The following is a 15,891-nucleotide window of genomic DNA, read 5'->3' as shown; positions in this document are numbered from 1 at the left end:
TTTCCTATGGTTAGGGGTAAATAAGGAGGACTTCCTAGTAAAAACAATGTAACTGGATACAATGAGTCTGCAGTGATCCAAGGTTCATGGGAGACATTGTTAGTATATAAAAAGAGTTTATAAAATATGTAGCAACCAGTGTTTTATAGGGTTTGGTCTTGAATGAGGGTGGTGTGGAGAGCCTGTGGAGCTAGGGTGGTATTTATCCAACTGCAGAAAACAGACCAAGATCAGGGTTTCCAGAATCCCGTTTGTTGACTATATTCCCGTAATTCTAATACAACTTTTCTTGAGTCCTTCATTTTATGAATGGCATCATTCTTCCTCTAATAGATCATCAGTTGTCCTTGCTCTCATAATGTGGCACATTAATATATCATTAAAGCAATAGATGTATTAGAGTAATACATTATCAGAACAAAGTGCTCTGGTGGTGATCTATTTAACAAAAGATGGCTCCTTCTTGGGCAGAGCAAGTCCAGAAGCAGAGTCAGTTCAACAACACAAAAGGTGAGTCTATGGCACATGCTTGTTGGCACTTAACATTTGGCTCTGGCTACAGTTTGTGACCTGTGTGTAATGCACATTTCTGTTTGTATTGGACCATTGAATCTTCATCAAAATACTTAGATATGGTGAGTCTTATTTCTGGAAAGAAAAAAGAATGGAATGAAAGTTTTCTACGACAGAGGGCCATTTGTAGGTAATGAATTGTATAACATGGTTTTGTTTCTAGGAAGGCAAATTTGTTGGGGAGTGAAAACCTATATCATGCTGGTCAGGGTGGCATTTGCTGACACCCAATGGCAGCTGTATTTGCTTCTCCTGCCACCTCACTACAAACATCATTTTCTCTCAACACTTTTTCAAGGCCTTTAACCTGGGACAGGTGTTTTCAAAATCAAACATTTGATCTATAAGTAAAGAGAACAAGTTCTAAAGATGCTCAATACCTCTAGAAAAAAAAAAACACAAAATTTTAAAAAATGGTTAAAGAGAGAAAATCAATACACTTCATCCAAGATAGTCAGAGAAGTTTGTTTGTTTGTTTTGTTTTTCCTGCAAAAATCTTTAGTGTTTCTATTTGGTCCAATGCACAGGAGAGGCTCCAGGTTGGTTAAAAGGCTGCCCAGCAGTTGCAGGGAGAGGCTCAGGCAGAAGCCAAACATAGTGGGATGGAGAGAGGCCCCTCAAAGGTCTCTGGGCTCCGAAGGTTCCCAGTTGTGCTTGAGGGCGAGCCTTTCAAAGAGATACTCACACAGCCCAGCCTGGGGGCTGCCAGCCTGCAGAGGTGAGTCAGGTGGTCGCCCATCTTCTTGATGAGTTTCACCTCCTCACCCAGGAAGTGGTTCTCCAGGAGGTCACAGAGATGAGCATCTGTGCAGGCAGAACCCAGGGCCTGCAGATCCAAAAGAGCCTGGTTCAGGTTCTCCTCCCAGGCCATGGCGGCTTCCATGGCATTCTGAGTTTGACCCTACTCATTGTGGGAAGGCTTCTGGACGTCCTGGAAGAGAACGTGGCCATGACACTGGGTTGCATCTTCAGGAGATGCCGAGGGCCCTTGCACTTCTCCTTGGCCAGCTCATGGAAGGAGTGGCCCACACCGTTCAGAGCCACATTATCGCGGTCAAAGTAGAAGCCCAGAGAGAGGCAGGTGTAGGAGGCCCGCAGATGCAGGGTGACCAGGTGGTAGACAGCAGCCTCCAAATCCGTGGACTAGTTTTGATGAATTTGGTGAGCCCATGGTTGCTTGGTGAAAAGGAGTTAAGTTCAAAAAACAGAACTGCCTGGTCTGAGAGGCCGGCGACGGCTGAGATGGTTCCAAAGGATGAGACTGGAAAAGAGGTTGGAGGGTCATTGGAGGCTGGAAGAAGAGGTGTCGCTGGGTCTGTTTCATCCAAACTCTTCTGAAGCAAGAGATTGGATCTGGGGGAAGGATGGTCGTAGTTAATTTGGCCACAGGTGGGCCAGAGAAATGGTGTCCACATAGGAACAAATCTAGAGGACTCAATATTGCTTAGTGCACTTTCAGGTGGAAAAGGATTTTTCTTTAATGGTTTGTTTACCATCATCTTCACTCTCTTGATGATTGGTTTAGGGATTCAGGGTATGGGGAGGGTTGAACCTGCGGGCCCTCAGGCCCCAGGCGGTTGTGCCGACATGTTTAGATGCAGACAGGGCCGTGGCCAGTGCCATGGTCAGCGCTGGGACTTTTATGGCAAAGCCCCAATCACATAACCGCTGTCACAGGGCAGAGGTCAGATTTCTTGTTCGCGTCTGCCCTTTACAGCTGCTGGGCTTGACCTGCACAAAATCCAAGGAAAGGAATGACATAGTTATAATAACTCAAAGGCAAACTGGCTAGAAGCAGCAATTGATAGGAAGATTTCCATTAATCGAGGTGTGAGTGAGGAATGAGGAGGGGTAAGTACTTTCTAAGACTTGAACTCCTTTATTTGAATGACCTGAGAGAAAGGGTTAAAGATTTAAACTCTTTCTCTTTCATATCCTCTCACAGCAAGGAAGTTTCCCAGCCTATTCCCCACAATCCCCCTCAGGAGAAAGCAATGATGACTTCTTAGCAGCAGCCAAGAGCTTGAGAAAATAGCCCCAATTTAGAGATGGCATTCATAGGGGGTTTCCTCTGGCACTTGAAGGAAGGATTTGGGGGTGTCCAAAGGGAGGAATGTATGTACTTGCTAATGTGATTTTATAATAATTGTTGTGAATCTTTGTCACATGACTTTTCCTAGACTCTTCGTAGGAGATGTTTGTTAACTGACTATTTTCTAAGTGGATGACTTAGATGAACAGGTGGATCTATCTGTATCCCTTATTGTATTGACTAGCTCTTAAAAGAATGCCAGATACCTCAGAAGAGAGAGGTGGGAGGAGAGAACTGCTCTTGTCTTACCAATTCTTCTTTCTTGCCTGGAAGTTACAGAGCTAAATACACATGAGTTTTATGCCTGAAGGGGAAAGAACTTTGAGCAAGACTCATTGCAAAATGCTAATAACCTTGAATAGAAGACACAGAAACAGGTTTGTAAGAAGAGACAGTTATCTCCCACACGAACTTGGGTTCTATTGTGTTTGTATTTACCAGTGACCTTGCCACTTAGTACTGGATAATATGAGAAATAATTGAGTGCCATTTTTTACATTTCACCAGAATAGACTCAGACCCCACAAGGCCTGATATATCCAGTCCCTCAGGTATCATAGACTAATTCATTGATTTTAAATATTTTATAAAATGCACCCATCAAAAGGCTAGAAGCATACATCCATCAATGAAAAATTAAACAATCAAGACAAAACAACACACACATACACACACACACATGCAAACTCAATGATGCCATTCATTATCATGAATAAGCCATCAACAGGAGACCAAGGAAAGACAAATAACTTACATCAGACCTGCAAGTAAAATACATTTATCAGCCCACTTAATAAATGCTTTTTGACATTGAAGAGCCTGCTTCTCTGTGGCCCTGTACCCAGGGTGATTTATGCATCCACACTGTGTGCATTCTCAGCTTGCAGTGTTGGAAAGACAACTGAGCTGAGCCCCCAAGGGCTCCTGGCTGTGTTATACTAATAGAAAGTTATTTTTAAAATATCAAAAATTAATATGGGTGTCTTTTGGGGGCTTCCTTCTATCAGAATCTGAATACCGAAGACAGATGAATTAGAAGGCTCAGGTCGCATGAGTATGCAGTGACTGACAGACACTTCTGAAGGGAGCACAAATTGCTTCCAACTTCCTAGGGCAATTTGGCGATGCAGACTTGAAGCCTTGGAGTTTTTCATTTCCATTGGCCCAGAAAGTCTCCTTATAGGACTTTATTTTAGAGAAATTGTCATAGAGATTGCAAAGGTGTAGCAACAAAAATATTCATTTCAGCATTGTTCACAATAGCCCACGTTTGTAAACAGTCTGTTTTCAAAAATACAGGACTATTTCAATCTATTTTGGAACAGTCACATCGTGGAAGCCAATCAAGTTCTTAACAAAATACTGGGGAATGGCTAACGACATTTTAAGGGAAAATAAGTAAGCTACAGAACAGTATTACTGAATCATCCCTTTTTGTTTAAAAAATTTTACACACACGAATATACATACATACTCCAGTTAGCACAAGACTGCAAGGAAGCACATCCAAATATTGTAATAATCATCCCTGTGTGCCAATATTATGGGTGATTTAAATTTCACTTTTGCTTATTTGCCTTATCTTCATTTCTAAATTGATATTTAAAACTAATAAAAATGTACTAAGATGGGTGAAAACAAAGGTCAGTGTGTCTAGAAATCAAATATGTGGTGACAGAGGAGACTAGACTTTGGGTGGTGAGCACACGATGACGTATACCTGAAACTTATATGATGTTATTAACAGCTACCCCAACACATGTAATTAAAATAAAAATGTAAAGAAACAAACAGAAGCAAAGCATTTTCTCCATATACAGTGCATTTTATTGGGGTTACATAAAATTGAACTAGTGCTATATAAAACTTGGCCAGTCTCATTTTATGTTCAAAATTAACTTAAATCCCCTTCCTCCCCCAGTTAAAAAAAAAAAAAGAACCTTTGTCAAGAATCACGCTGTCTGAGCTGGTGGGCAGAATGGTAGGGATTGTGCGTTTGCTCTACGGCCACAGAGCTGGACCCCAGGAGCCGCCACCATCCTTTGTAGGGGCCTGCGGGACCACAGTTTACCTGCATGGGAACGTCTGTGAGAGATCCGATGTCTCCTTCTGTGTTATTTTAACATTTGCTGCCATTATAACTTAAATTCTTCTTTATAGTCTATCTATAATCCTGTAACAAGGTCACCCCAGAGTTCGTTAAGTGGTAGAGCTGTAAAACACTCAGGAAAGCCGGGGACTTTGGAACAGAACTTTAGATGTGCTAAATCTTGATTGGGAAGGCCAAACAATCACCAGGATGCTCTCTATTAATTTAAGAGAGAGCACTTCAAAATATTAGAGAAAATACAGGGAAAATAAAAGGCAGTCTTAAAGCAAATATACATTACAACATTTGCAGATTTATGCCTTCTGGGATTGCCTTGTACCTCCCGCATATACTTTGCATCTGGTCCTCTGGGAAAGCACACTTGAATTATGTAAGTTTTGAATTATGCGAGGTCCCTAAGAATACATTCTTTGCATAAAATGTAACCATCTTGCACAGGGGGCTGGGGTGGGGTGACGGCGGTGGTGGCAGAATGGAGGGCAGAGGGTGCTGAAAAGAGAGTGCCATGGATTTAGGGTTTTAGGAGCCTACTGAGGCATCTGCTCAGCTAGGAGGGTGGGCTGGAGGGAAGAACGGACGGGATCCAGGAACAGCTGGAGTGGTGAGAAGGAATTCTACGCGGCTTTACACTAACCATAGGGCTTCACTTGCATAACCTGCAAGACATTATTTCTTCCTGACAACAGAGGGAAAACAATGGAGGCTTGCATGGAAAGGCTCATTTGTCACTTTGGCTTTCTGTCTTTCGATTGTCCCAAAATGAAAATTTTAATGATAACAGTAATGCATGCTTTAAAAAAAAAAGTTCAAATAATGAGGATGTATTTAAAATAAAAGAGAAAGTGGAAGTCCTCCATCCAACAGCTTCCCTGCCTTCTACCATTGAATTCTGCTCCTTAGAGAGAATCCGTCTTAACCAGCTATGGCCTTCTACACGTGTTTACACATACGAAAAGGTCATTCTATACCTACTGTTCTGAAACTTGCTCCCCACTCCCAGCCGCTGCATTGAGTTGTATGTTGTGGATATTGAGGCTTGACTCACCTTATCCTTTTTTAAAAAAAATTAATAAACCTTATTTTTTAGAGGAGTTTTTGGTTCACAGAACAAGTGAGCAGGAAGTACAGCTAGTTCCCACGTAGCCACCATTAGGCTTGTGACTCACCCAGGACAATCTGCGTCCTGTCCTGAGAATTTTTGAGTTGGATGGAGACAGGTCTGCAAATGCAGCCCCAGAGCTGCCAGCAGGTGTGTCTTCCGTGTGAAAACTTGTGTCTGGCACTTATGGTCATTGGTCCTGCATGTGAGGGGCTTGGAAGTCGCCACTGAATCCTAACAACAGGTGAAAAGCTGAATAGAATGAAAAATCAACAACTCTTCTTGGATCCATAAGAGAAGGGAGGACACAATGGAAACTACTGAGCCCCAGATTGAAGAGTCAGACGTGCAAACACCGGGAGTCTCAGCCCAACGGAGCAGAAGCCTCACTGGGAACCAGTGTCGAGATCAGAAAACCCGAACTGTAATTGATGAATCACTGGACGTTCATAGCTCTGGACAACTCTAAGAGTCAAAAATGCCAGGGAAGACATAGGCATAGGGAGACCTGTGTGCTGTTGTTTTACCTCCAAAGACTCAAACAGATCCCCATGGTAAATATTGGAGAAAAATTATCTCATTCTCCCTGCAAAAGAAGGGGAAGGGAATCATTTTGAAATATGCCAGTGCCCTCTGTTCTTTTTAAACAATTAAATGTATTGGGGGGCACTGGATAATAACATATGAGTTTCAAGTGTACAGTTCTATAACAGAGTATGTTGCATTGTGCGCTCATCATCCAAGGTCTAGTCTCCTTCCATCACCATATATTTGACCCCCTTTAACCTCTTCAACCCACTTCAACTCTTTTCTGCTCTGGTCACTGGCAAGCTGAGCCTACGAGTTTTGCTTGTTTTGTTTGTTCATTTGCTGCTTTTTGTGTTATATCCCACATAGGGGTGAAATCGTATGGTTCTTGTCCTTTTCTTTCTGACTTCACTTAGCATGATACTCTCAAGAGAGCAGTCAGGCAAAAGAAAAGATGAATTACTGCCATTTGTGACAACATGGATGGATCTGGAAAGTACTCTGTTTTCTGTTAGAGCAATTAAAAATAAGAAAAATAAAAGTTTTATTTTACCTTCAGTTGCTTCTTCTCTGATGCTCTTCCTTTCTTTATGAAGATGCAAGTCTCTGACTTATGCCATTTTCCTTCTGTCTGAAAAACTTTTAATATGTCTTCCAAGGCCGGTCTACTTGTAACAAATACTCTCAATTTCTGTTTATCTGAGAAAGTCTTTATTTCTCCCTCACTTTTAAGAGATAATTTTACAGGGTATAGAATTCTAGGTTGGTGGAATTTTTCACTCAGCTCTAAATATTTCCCTCAACTTTCTTATTGTTTGCATGGCTTCTGAGAAGCTGGATGTAGTTCTCACCTTTACATTTCTACAGGTAAGGTGTTTTTTCCTCTGGCTACTTTCAAGGTTTTTATCTTTGATTTTATGGAGTTGGAATATGACACGTCTAGGTGTAATATGTTTGTCTTTCCATGTACCTTTCTTGGTGTTCTGTGAGTACCCTGGATCTGTGGTTTGGTGTCTGACATTAATTTTGGCAGAAATTCTCAGTAACTATTGTTTCAAATATTGCTTCTTATACTTTCTCTCTTTTCCATCTGGTATTTCTATTACACACATGTTACATCTTTTGTAGTTGTCCCACAGTTCATGGATAGTGTGTTCTTTGTTTTTTTAGTCTTTTTTTCCATTTGCTTTTGAAAGTGCTATTATCCTATCAAGCCCAGTCTTTCCTCAACCATGTCTAGCCTCTTAATGAGCCCTTCAAAGGCATTATTCATTTCTAGCACAGTGTTTGTCTCTAGCATTGTGTTTTTGATTCTTTCTTTGAATTTTCATATCTTTGGGAAAGCTTTTTGCTTACTAATAAAAGGGACAAGAATAAGAGGTGAGCTTCTCCCTGTCTTGAACAGGGATGGACCCGATACTGGAGCTATTAAAGTCACCTGTGTCATGAAGAAACCACCATGACAGGCAGGAGAGATGGACAGAAAGAGCCTGGGATTATAATGGCCACCAGGAGCTCATTATTGGCCATGATTATTGGTCAGAGCCAATAATCATACACCTCTAAGTCTCTTAATATATATATTAAGAAATAGGAGTCTCTATATATTTTTATATATAATGTAAAATATTATTATATTATTAATAGTGTACATGGGTGGGCAAAAGTAGGTTTACGGTTGTGAGTATACAAAACAGAGTTTATTCTTGTATCATTGTTTATTAATTATTGTATTTTTTTGTATTACAACTGTAAAAGTACTTTGGCCAACTCTTGTGTTATACAATATAATAATTCTGTATTATATACTATATACTATATATTTATATATGTATAATTTTATATATTTATTATATATTGTTGATATATAATTATTATATAACATATACTATAATTATATATCAATATAATTATTACATAACATAATGTTAATTATATGCTATATAATATATTATATTATATAATACATTTTTATATATTACTAATATATAGTAAAATTGCTATATAATTTCATATAATTTTTATTATATAAATAATACATTTTATAAATTTTATTATATAAATAAATGTTTAATATAAATTTTATATAATAATATATGTTTTACACACACACACACACGAGGTCTGTCCAGAAAAAGCCCAGCCATTTTCAATATAATGAGAACAGTTTGCACGATATTGACGTAACCTGGCAGCCAAGGAGAGTGGACTGGAATGAGCATGTGTGAACAATGATGACTTCACTGTACTAGTCAGTGGGGGGGCGGGTAAATGCCATTGAGTGAGCATGTCGAATGTTGCATTCAAAAGGACTGAGTAGAGCAATGAATTTGCATCAAATTTTGCATTAAGCTTGAATATTCCTCCGCGGAGACAATTAGGATGATTCAGAAGGCTGCCGTTGTGGGTAACTGGTGATTGACAGCTTCATCACAACAACACGCCCACTCATGCATCACATCTCATGCAGAGTTTTTTGGTGAAACATCAAATCACTCAGGTGACTCAGCTCCCTGCAGCCCAGATTTGGTGCCCTGTGACTTCTGGTTTTTCCCCAAACTAAAGCCTCCTTTGAAAAGGAAGAAATTTCAGACCATCAATGAGATTTAGGAAAATATGATGGGTCAGCTGATCGCGACTGGGATAACTGTGTGAGGCCCCAAGGTGGCTGTTTTGAAGGGCACTGAGGCATCATTGTCCTATGCACAATGTTTCTTTTATCTTCTTCAATATATTTCTCCTTTTTTCATTGTACATGGCTGGATATTTTCTGGACAGATCGTGTGTGTGTGTGTGTGTGTGTGTGTGTGTGTGTGTGTGTGTATCCTATTTGTTTAAACCAAGGGTGGGCATGGCAAATTATAGCCCTGGGTCTGGTTGCCTGTTTTTTCTATTATTTGCAGCCAAAGCACTATTAACTGAAATATGCCTGAAAGATCACCTCTTCTAGGGTCTTCCCTCCACTCCTTCATGCTATCAATTTCTCACCCCTCCTCTAGGCTTTGGGCTTTAGCAGGGGTGGGTCTGTATTATTTATCCTAAATATTTAGCACCAGTCCAGCCGCATGCTCAATTCTCAGAAAATGATTGTTAAATGAAGGGAAGACGTAGTCTCCCTCTGCAGTGGACACTGAGCATGGTCTCCCCAACAGCCAAGCCATCCTGTGGCTACAGTGTCCTTTCTGACCTGCTCGGTGCCTAGTGTGGCTGTTCTCCCTCTTCCTTCACTTTTGAAGCACCACGACCATCAGGCCGCTGTGTACAGCCACTGACAGTGAGAGGGTGAAGGCAGATGAATACTTAGCACAGCTCAGCCACAACGAAGTTCAACATTGGACATCACTGTCTGGAGTTCTTCAGTGACCTGGGTGATGGGGTATCTCACATTGGCTGTCTTTCATGTGTTACTCTCTCTTTTGCCCCAAACACTCCCTCTTCTTCTCCCCTTTACCTCCATTTCAGAGCTTGCTACCTGCATGTCTCCACCTCATTACATAAATGTTAACCAATTTACCCCTCAAAAGGCTTTCCACATGCACTACACTTACTTTCAAATAGCAATGGAACCTTGCTCCCCAAAAGTGTCATGTGTCTCTAACAACACTAGGCAGCAGTTGTAAAATTCATTTTCCTTCTACTTCTACAGGATCAATTTCTTAGGCAGTGTTCACTGCACCCTATAATCTGTGCATTAGGAGTGAAATGCAAGTGGAGTGGTTCTTATTTATTCCTGGTGCAGATGGGGGTGGAATCAGATGATTTATCCATGAAAAGACAAAGCAAAGAAGCAATTTAATAGGCTTCAAATGGACATTTTATTAGTACCTTGAGAGAGGAGAGTGGTAGCTCAGATAATCCTAAATTTATGAACAACATTGAAATGCATGTTTGCACAGTTGACTTGGCTAATTTTATAATGAGTTTGCATTCTCCTGCGTTTGAGAATATACCAGCTGAGGCTGAAAAGGAGATGGTGCTGCGGTAATGCGTAGCATGGCAGGGGGACTTGACCTAAGATTTTTTTTTAATGCCACGAAAGAGATAATTAAGAGCTAACTATCCATGAATAGGTATTATATAACCATTCTTCAACCTCAGGAAAGACAGAAGTGAGGTGAGGGAGGAGGAGAGGATGGGAGTGAGAAAGCAGAGGGGATGAACCAACTGTTCTACTTCTTTACACTTGTGAGGCTCAAATTTTCTGCCATCTCTGCCACGGGTCTTTCCTGTCCATTGCAACAAGACTCACAACGCCTTTCCAAGCCAGTCAGTGACATCTAGTTCACTCTGCTGAAGGCGTATATCTAGAAGCTGGTAGCCCAGTCTAGATACACATGGCATACTGCAGCCGAAGCCAGGGTTCCTTGGAGCTTCCGAGAACTAAACAGATACCAAGTTGCTTGGCTTTCTCCTTATCTCCTCCCATATGGTGCTCTCTTGAGGAGGGTGTAGGGTGAATGTACAACGGGAGAAAAAGGACGGCGAGAAGAGTAGATGGCATTGATAAAATCCTCCACGAGAAGAACGACAATGATAAAATTCCCAGGTTGCAAGGGCCCTCCAAGACCCTATTTCATGCAACATACTGCCCCCACCCACGTGTCTGCCTGGTTTAGGAATGAGTGGTCCAGGGTATATCCAAAGTTCGGTTTAGCATGGGCCTGAATGCTATTCCATCCAAGACAGCAGACTTTCTAGATTCCACAAGGATTAAGGAGACAAAATGAAGGTTGCCTTTGTGAAGGGAGGCAAGGAGATTAGGTAGGTGGGTGGAGAGAAGGGAGCATGGAAACTGTTGCAACAGTGTGTCACGTTGTGATAAAAGCCATTGTCAAGGTTCTCACTTTGGTGAAAGCGATTGGCTCCTAAGTGCTTAAAATAATATTAAAAATAATTAACCCAATAAGCAAAAGCAGGTTAGGCATGAACCTGCAATGATGAGAGTATGTAACAAATCAGGGATTAGAATCAATCCAATGCTGAGATCCTGGGAATAAAAGGGAAAACAGAGTGATACTCATTCTCTCCCGTGCACTGTTGAATTCCTGGCCCACATTTAAAAATCTCAAAGCATTGGAAGGAATTTAAGAGAGAAGGAAACATCATTGCTTATGGTAGGTGACCCTCACCATGAGTCCAGTTAATACGCGAATAATGCAATCCCACTCAACCCATGGCCTTGCAGAACGTCCCTGGATTTGCTATTACACACTTCACAGATGAGAGAGCTGAAGCCGAAGCTCAGAGAGGTTGGGTGGCATGCTCAAGGTTGCAGAGTTAGGAAATGGGGTGGCCAGGTCTGAAACCTGGGTCTGACTCCCGGAGCCCAAGCTTTCCCTCCTCTGTACCACGCTGCAGGCTGGTGCATCCTGGTGACTGAGTCCTGGGTGGGCAGGGAAGATGTCACTCCGCTCCCTTGGGTCCCAGCCAGGTCTGTGTTTGTACTTTTATAATGGTCCTTTACTAGGGTGAAAGCACATAAATAATAATAATAATAATCCTGCTCTGCACTGGCTACAGGCTCAACATGCCCAGTTTCCCAGAAATCTTTGTTTTCCATAATCAAAATGTTTTTCCTAGGAACCAAGTTTTATAAGTTTCTAGTATTAAACAATATAAAAACAGTGCTGCATTCTCATCTGTTAACCAAAATGTCAAAAACAACAACAAAAATAACAGCAACGCCCCACAGTTGGCATGAGGCACTCTCAGGACTTCTAAGAAGAAAATACAGTGGCAAACGAGGCCGGGCGCCCAAGGCAAGGTTGGCCGTGTGAGCTCCCTGCACGGGACCACAGGTGTCCTTTAGAACAGCCAGTCTCGAGGCATTAGTGGGTTTTGAAATCAGTTTAATAAGTCTCAGCCAGTATTTTTTTTTTTAAGAATAGAAGAGAGAATAGAATGAATTAATAGAGTCAGGGTAAGTATTGTTTTAGAAGGCTTTTGTCTCAGTCACATAGGTGTATGAGCGTGCTGCACGTGTGGGCCTGTGCGCATGGATGTGCACTGAGCGGTGGGCTTCTTACTGTGGATAGTGGTCCGAGAAGCTTGAGGGCTGTCTGTATGACCCCCTCAGCACATCAGCAAAAGCCTTGAATGAAGAGGCAGGCCAAGGGAGGAATATGGAAAGGGGACTAACATTAATAACCACAAAAGGCCAGCACTACCCATGACCTGGAATACCAGATGGCCTTGACCAAGGTGTCTTATCCCCGTGGTCCCCAAGTGTGTCCTGGCACCTCAGAAAGGCGGGGTAAGTCAGGTTGCTCACGGGCCGTAGCTCAGTGCTTAGCAGACTCTCAAAATGGGAATGGAGTGCGTGAATTTGCGCTCTCTGCTTTCTCCTTTCTTTCTCCCATGGTACCCAGCGCTCCTTCAAATTGACCATTATTCCTTGAGCTGTGTTAATATCTTCCATCAGGTTACCGTGCTCAACACGACGACTTTGCACATCTCTGCGCCATACAATATAAATCGATTTTGTTGTTTAGCTCTTGGAGGACGATTTCATTTTCCTTCATTCCCAATGCCATGTTCTTTAGGGGGACATTTTCCTATAGTTGTCAAGTCCTTACCATCTCATTCCCATTCTGTAGTCACTTAAGAGCAGAGTCAAAGTTAAGATCCAAGGTCACGGTAAAAAAGGGACTGGATGTACTGTTTGAACCACCCCTATTAGACATTAGTGTTTCACAGAACTCATCAGAGAAATCCAAGTCTTTATAAGATTCTACATCTATTTACACCTCTCACAGCAGTCATCTTGCCCAAGAGAGGAAATTGTTTCCAATTTACACATAGTAGAGGGCACCTTTGGAAAATTTCCTCTGGGGCCCAGAATTTAATCTTACCACTGGGTTAATCCTTTTATTTGGGTGGCTCCCACACCTTAATAAGGGCGGAATGCTTCCTCCACCATCACATTCATAATTGCTGTGAAAGGCGGCGCTGGTGGGGTTGCTGCAGAAACCCAGGGAAGTGAGATGCTGCTGCTTGAAAACAGAGACGCCCCGCTCCACCCACGCTGGCCCCAGCCATTACAGCCGGTCGCCAAGGGGCCGAGCGGGGCAAAGGTTGATTTCGCTCTGCCTTTTTCTCCCACTTCTTGTTCATCCACTGATTCCACTGCCTTCCCACAACGAAGCTGGGTTTTTCTCTTCCTTTTCTCCTCTCTTTCCTGTTCTCGAAAGACAGGCTCACTTTCAAAGCCTTTCTTTCCTTCCTCTCTCCATCCACGTCCCCTCAGCTAGTCAAGTGCACCAAATTTGTCCTCCAGCTGAGAGGACAGTGCAGCTTTCCGAGTTGAGAACGGAGGCCAGGATACCTGACTTCCTTGAACTGAGTCCCAGCTGCCTGGGAGAGGTATTTAGTCACTGGGTACCTCAGTTTCCACATATGTAAAATGGGAGTGATGCTGATAGTCCTTGCCCCACAGGGTTATTATGAGAATCAAAGGAGCCGATACATGTAAAATGCTTAGAAATGTTGCTTAACGTATGTTTGCTGGGGGGAAAAAACCCAAAATATGTCACAGGTAGGTAAGAAGGAATAGGAAAGTGAAAATGGGCCTTAGGACACAGATCAAATTCTACACACCCTGTCCCTTTGATTGAGGATGGGTGCAAACCACACCCACCCTCAAACACCCCTAAACTCAACCCTGGATCTGTTCTTTTTATGTAAGCTGAACTTAATCCAGAAGTATTCTCTCATTTTCTCGTTTTCATTTGCTCAGATTTGCTACCATTTTCTTTTTGCAGAGTGAAAAACCTGGTCTCTTTTGTGAAGGGATAGGTCTGGCCAGATTTTGAATAGTGTTTATATTAATGACTTTGTTTATGCCCATGAGATACATAAGCTAAATGACTGCCCTTGCGTTATATAATTCAAGTCCCAAGGTATGGGGAGAAAAATGCCAGAATAGCACAGAAGAGAAAAAAGTAAACATCACCAGCCCCTAGTAAAATCCCCCTCCTCCCATATCCACTCTTTAATTACAGAACTGTATTTATGTACACATTTAGGTAATTACATGTTTAGACGTCTTGTCTCCTCTGATCATAAGCTTGTGTCTGTTCCACATTATGTCTTCTCGGTGCTCAGAACAGCGCCGCTATACTTACCTATGGGTGTATAAGTACAATTTGCTGACAAACTGGCGTTGTTTATGCAAATCAATATAAATATACCATATATTAAGCTAGTTTTATAAATATAGAGTTCATCAAATTTACGAGTTTTAAATGACAAAATTAAAGGAGAAAATTTAAGAAAATGAGAGTGGTTTGCATTTTTCTAATTACATTTTCTGCAGAAAGATCTGAGAGGCAATTTTAAGCATAGTTTTCATATGCACATGGAAGGGATAGATATGTGTATATACATATATGGCATATATATGTGGGGTATATATGATATGTATACATATATACACATATGCATACACATATATACACATATATACACATGCTTCTACTTAATATGTGAATTAAGCTATTGTCAGCTCACCCACAAGTAGAAAATCATGTATAACCAAAATTACCTTAGGAAATTGCATATATAACTTGGGGTTCCATGCTTAGAAGTTTAAAACTAAGGTTTAGCTTCTTTTGTTTCTATTTATACTCCGGCTGTGGCCTTATTCTCTCTGGAGCACTGGACTCTGGAGTCTAGTTTGAAAGAGGGGCTCTGTAATGGGGTAAAATTTTTCCTTCTTTTATGAACTGCGATTCATGACAACTAAATGTCTTTAAATACAACTTCATAGTGTAGGTATGTGTGTGTGTAATATCTGTGTGCATATATATACGTGGCACAGTACCATTTAAACCCTTTCATTTTTAATATTTTATTTAATTCTTACAACAAACTTGTAAAACAAGATTTCCACTCAACAGAGGATGCAAACAAAGAACTTTGAAGGGATTCCCTCACAGCAGGGAGGAGGTAGAGCCCTGGGTTGGAACTGGGGAAAGAAGCTTAAAGTTTGAAGCTTCTCCGCCAACACCAGCCCCCGCAAAGCTCATCACAAAGCAGGATAACAAAGGAAGTTTTGAAACTATTGATCTGTAATGTCCTTTCTTACAGCATCAGGTGATCATAGGACTGGAAACACCCTTCATTAAGTCCTTCTGTGTACAGGGGGGAAAGCCGAAGCCCGGGTATGCCAAGAAACCCACCCTTTCCTACGCTCTGGCACCTTGTTGATGGGAGGACAAAGAGAGCATCTGACTGTCTGCACCCAGCTCTTCCTCCACCTCATCTCCTTCCCCCCAAAGCAAGGCGCCAGGTCTCAGATGCAATAAGAAAAACCCTGCACTGACAGATAATAAGATTATAATACTAAGAAGGATATTAACAGTTCTTTGGGAAATGACAAAGAGCACATATATAATTTTAAAATGTAAAGGATGATACAGGCACTTTTTAAGATTGACTTTCCTTGTCAATTAGGAAATGCAAATTAAAAGAAAATCATTTTGACCCTGT

The 15,891-nt window shown here is 41.6% G+C and overlaps 1 pseudogene; it reads right to left on the bottom strand.

Moving 5' to 3' along the window:
• Window positions 1-1,190: 1,190 nt before the first annotated feature.
• LOC129088370 (ferritin light chain-like) lies at window positions 1,191-12,855 on the bottom strand (annotated as a pseudogene).
• Window positions 12,856-15,891: the final 3,036 nt, after the last annotated feature.

This window comes from Pteronotus mesoamericanus, unplaced genomic scaffold, assembly GCF_021234165.1.
Source record: "Pteronotus mesoamericanus isolate MK-2021 breed Mesoamerican mustached bat unplaced genomic scaffold, CSHL_Meso_final contig_163, whole genome shotgun sequence".
In the NCBI taxonomy this organism is placed as follows: domain Eukaryota; kingdom Metazoa; phylum Chordata; class Mammalia; order Chiroptera; family Mormoopidae; genus Pteronotus; species Pteronotus mesoamericanus.
This window is presented reverse-complemented; position numbering and strand designations above follow the sequence as displayed.